Raw genomic sequence first — 4,512 nt, 5'->3', positions numbered from 1 at the left:
AACTGGCTCTGTCACTTCACGTTTCTCAATGAAGCTGCATGTGTGACTTGGAGGCACGTCCGGAGGTGGGGGAGGGGAGCGGAGGTACATTTGGAGGTGGGGGAGGGGAGCGGAGGTACATTTGGAGGTGGGGGAGGGGAGCGGAGGTACATTTGGAGGTGGGGGAGGGGAGCGGAGGTCAGAGGTGAGGGAGGGGAGTGGAGGTCGGAGGTGAGGGAGTGGAGTGGAGGTACATTGTGGGGGGGGGGAGTGGAGGTACAATTGGAGGTGGGGGAGGGGAGGTACAATTGGAGGTGGCGGAGGGGAGCGGAGGTACATTTGGAGGTGGGGAGGGGAGCGGAGGTACATTTGGATGTGGGGGAGGGGAGTGGAGGTACATTTGGAGGTGGCGGAGGGGAGCGGAGGTATGTTTGGAGGTGGGGGAGGGGAGTGGAGGTACATTTGTAGGTGGGGGAGGGGAGCGGAGGTACATTTGGAGGTGGGGGAGGGGAGCGGAGGTACATTTGGAGGTGGGGGAGGGGAGCGGAGGTACATTTGGAGGTGGGGGAGGGGAGCGGAGGTACATTTGGAGGTGGGGAGCGGAGGTACATTTGGAGGTGGGGGAGGGGAGCGGATTTACATTTGGAGGTGGGGGAGGGGAGCGGAGGTACATTTGGAGGTGGGGGAGGGGAGCGGAGGTACATTTGGAGGTGGGGGAGGGGAGTGGAGGTACATTTGGAAGTGGGGAGGGGAGCGGAGGTACATTTGGAGGTGGGGAAGGGGAGCGGAGGTACATTTGGAGGTGGGGAGGGGAGTGGAGGTACATTTGGAGGTGGGGAGGGGAGTGGAGGTGCCTTTGGAGGTGGGGAGGGGAGTGGAGGTACATTTGGAGGTGGGAGAGGGGAGTAGAGGTACATTTAAAGGAGGGGGAGGGGAGTGGAGGTACATTTGGAGGTGGGGGAGGGGAGCGGAGGTACATTTGGAGGTGGTGGAGGGGAGCGGAGGTACATTTGGAGGTGGGGGAGGGGAGTGGAGGTACATTTGGAGGTGGGGGAGGGGAGTGGAGGTACATTTGGAGGTGGGGGAGGGGAGCGGAGGTACGTTTGGAGGTGGGGGAGGGGAGCGGAGATACATTAGGAGGTGGGGGAGGGGAGCGGAGGTACATTTGGAGGTGGGGGAGGGGAGTGGAGGTACATTTGTAGGTGGGGGAGGGGAGGTACAATTGGAGGTGGCGGAGGGGAGCGGAGGTCGGGGGTGGGGGAGGGGAGTGGAGGTCAGGGGTGGGGGAGGGGAGTGGAGGTCAGGGGTGGGGGAGGGGAGTGGAGGTCGGGGGTGGGGGAGGGGAGAGGAGGTCGGAGGTGGGGGAGGGGAGCGGAGGTCGGGGGTGGGGGGGGAGTGGAGGTCGGGGGTGGGGGACGGGAGTGGAGGTCGGGGGTGGGGGGGGAGTGGAGGTTGGGGGTGGGGGAGGGGAGCGGAGGTCGGGGGTGGGGAAGGGAAGCGGAGGTGAGAGGTGGGGGAGGGAGAGGGGGTGGAGGTCAGAGGTCGGGCTTGGGTGGAGGTCAGAGGTGGGGGAGGGGAGCGGAGGGTGGGGGTGAGGGAGGGAAGCTGACCCTCCGACAGTGCGGCGCTCCCTCAGCGCTGACCCTCCGACAGTGCGGCGCTCCCTCAGCGCCGACCCTCCGACAGTGCGGCGCTCCCTCAGCGCTGACCCTCCGACAGTGCGGCGCTCCCTCAGTACCGACCCTCCGACAGTGCGGCGCTCCCTCAGCGCTGACCCTCCGACAGTGCGGCGCACCCTCAGCGCCGACCCTCCGACAGTGCGGCGCTCCCTCAGCGCTGACCCCCGACAGTGCGGCGCTCCCTCAGCGCTGACCCTCCGACAGTGCGGCGCTCCCTCAGCACTGACCCTCCGACAGTGCGGCGCTCCCTCAGCGCTGACCCTCCGACAGTGCGGCATCCTATCCGTACAGGCACTGGGGAGCCTGTGATAATGGGCTGTTACCCTGTAGAGTGGGGGCTCGAACCCACCACTTTCTGGGTCAAGGAGCTGGGAGGGAGATTGAGCCTCGGGGTGGGTTAACATGTGGGTCAAGGACTGCGGGTTGAACTGTCCTATTATTTTCGAGATAGAAAGTGTGTGCAGCACGGAAGAGAGAGAGACAGAGAGAGAGAGAAAATTTATAATGAACAGGACAATTTAAATAAAATAGACATTACCATAACTGGCTCTGTCACTTCACGTTTCTCAATGAAGCTGCCTGTGTGACTTGGAGGCACGTCCGGAAGTGGGGGAGGGGAGTGGAGGTACATTTGGAGGTGGGGTTGGGGAGTGGAGGTACATTTGGAGGTGTGGAGGGGAGCGGAGGTACATTTGGAGGTGGGGGAGGGGAGTGGAGGAACATTTGGAGGTGGGGGAGGGGAGCGGAGGTACATTTGGAGGTGGGGAGGAGAGCGGAGGTACATTTGGAGGTGGGGGAGGGGAGTGGAGGTCGGAGGTGAGGGAGGGGAGTGGAGGTACATTTGGAGGTGTGGGAGGGAGGCGGAGGTACATTTGGAGGTGGGGGAGGGGAGTGGAGGTACATTTGGAGGTGGGGAGGGGAGCGGAGGTACAATTGGATGTGGGGGAGGGGAGTGGAGGTACAATTGGAGGTCGGGGAGGGGAGCGGAGGTCAGAGGTGGGGGAGGGGAACGGATGTACATTTGGAGGTAGGGATGGGTGTGGAGGTACATTTGGAGGTGGGGGAGGGGAGCGGAGGTCGGAGGTGGGGGAGGGGAGTGGAGGTCGGAGGTGAGGGAGGTGAGTGGAAGTACATTGTGGGGGAGGGGAGTGGAGGTACAATTGGAGGTGGGGGAGGGGAGCGGAGGTACATTTGGAGGTGGGGAGGGGAGCGGAGGTCGGAGGTGGGGGAGGGGAGTGGAGATACATTTGGAGGTGGGGGAGGGGAGCGGAGGTCGGAGGTGAGTGGAAGTACATTGTGGGGGAGGGGAGCGGAGGTACATTTGGAGGTGGGGGAGGGGAGTGGAAGTACATTGTGGGGGAGGGGAGCGGAGGTACATTTGGAGGTGGGGGAGGGGAGTGGAAGTACATTGTGGGGGAGGGGAGCGGAGGTACATTTGGAGGTGGGGGAGGGGAGCGGAGGTACATTTGGAGGTGGGGGAGGGGAGTGGAAGTACATTGTGGGGGAGGGGAGCGGAGGTACATTGGGAGGTGGGGGAGGGGAGTGGAGGTACATTCGGAGGTGGGGGAGGGGAGTGGAGGTACATTTGGAGGTGGGGAGGGGAGCGGAGGTACATTGGGAGGTGGGGGAGGGGAGTGGAGGTACATTCGGAGGTGGGGGAGGGGAGTGGAGGTACATTTGGAGGTGGGGGAGGGGAGTGGAGGTACATTTGGAGGTGGGGGAGGGGAGTAGAGGTACATTTGGAGGTGGGGGAGGGGAGTGGAGGTACATTTGGAGGTGGGAGGGGAGTGGAGGTACATTTGGAGGTGGGAGAGGGAAGCAGAGGTACATTCGGAGGTGAGGGAGGGGAGCGGAGGTACATTTAGAGGTGGGGAAGAGGAGTGGAGGTACATTTGGAGGTGAGGGAGGAGAGCGGAAGTACATTTGGAGCTGGGGGAGGGGAGTGGAGGTACATTTGGAGGTGGGGAGGGGAGTGGAGATACATTTGGAGGTGGGGGAGGGGAGTGGAGGTACATTTGGAGGTGGGGAGGGGAGTGGAGGTTCATTTGGAGGTGGGAGAGGAAAGCGGAGGTACATTCGGAGGTGAGGGAGGAGAGCGGAGGTACATTTGGAGGTGGGGAGGGGAGTGGAGGTACATTCGGAGGTGGGGAGGGGAGCGGAGGTACATTTGGAGGTGGGGGAGGGGAGCGGAGGTACATTTGGAGGTGGGGAGGGGAGTGGAGGTACATTTGGGGGTGGGGGAGGGGAGCGGAGGTACATTTGGAGGTGGGGAGGGGAGTGGAGGTCAGAGGTGGGGGAGGGGAATGGAGGTCAGAGGTGGGGGAGGGGAGTGGAGGTCAGCGGTGGGGGAGGGGAGTGGAGGTCAGAGGTGGGGGAGGGGAGCGGAGGTCAGAGGTGGGGGAGGGGAGCGGAGGTCGAGGGTGTGTGAGGGGATTGGAGGTCAGAGGTGGGGGATGGGAGCTGACCCTCCGACAGTGCGGTGCTCCCTCAGCACTGACCCTCCCACAGTACGGCACTCCCTCAGCACTGACCCTCCGACAGTGCGGCGCTCCCTCAGCACTGACCCTCCGACAGTGCGGCGCTCCCTCAGCACTGACCCTCCGACAGTGAGGCTCTCCCTCAGCACCGACCCTTCGACAGTGCGGCGCTCCCTCAGCACTGACCCTCCGACAGTGCGGCGCTCCCTCAGCACCGACCCTCCCACAGTGCGGCGCTCCCTCAGCGCCGACCCTCCCACAGTGCGGCGCTCCCTCAGCACCGACCCTCCGACAGTGCGGCGCTCCCTCAGCACTGACCCTCCGACAGTGCGGCGCTCCCTCAGCATTGACCCTCCGACAGTGCGGCGCTCCCTCAG

This window comes from Cetorhinus maximus, unplaced genomic scaffold (assembly GCF_964194155.1).
Source record: "Cetorhinus maximus unplaced genomic scaffold, sCetMax3.hap1.1 HAP1_SCAFFOLD_2939, whole genome shotgun sequence".
Taxonomy (NCBI): Eukaryota; Metazoa; Chordata; class Chondrichthyes; order Lamniformes; family Cetorhinidae; genus Cetorhinus; species Cetorhinus maximus.
Note: the sequence above shows the minus strand (reverse complement) of the source record.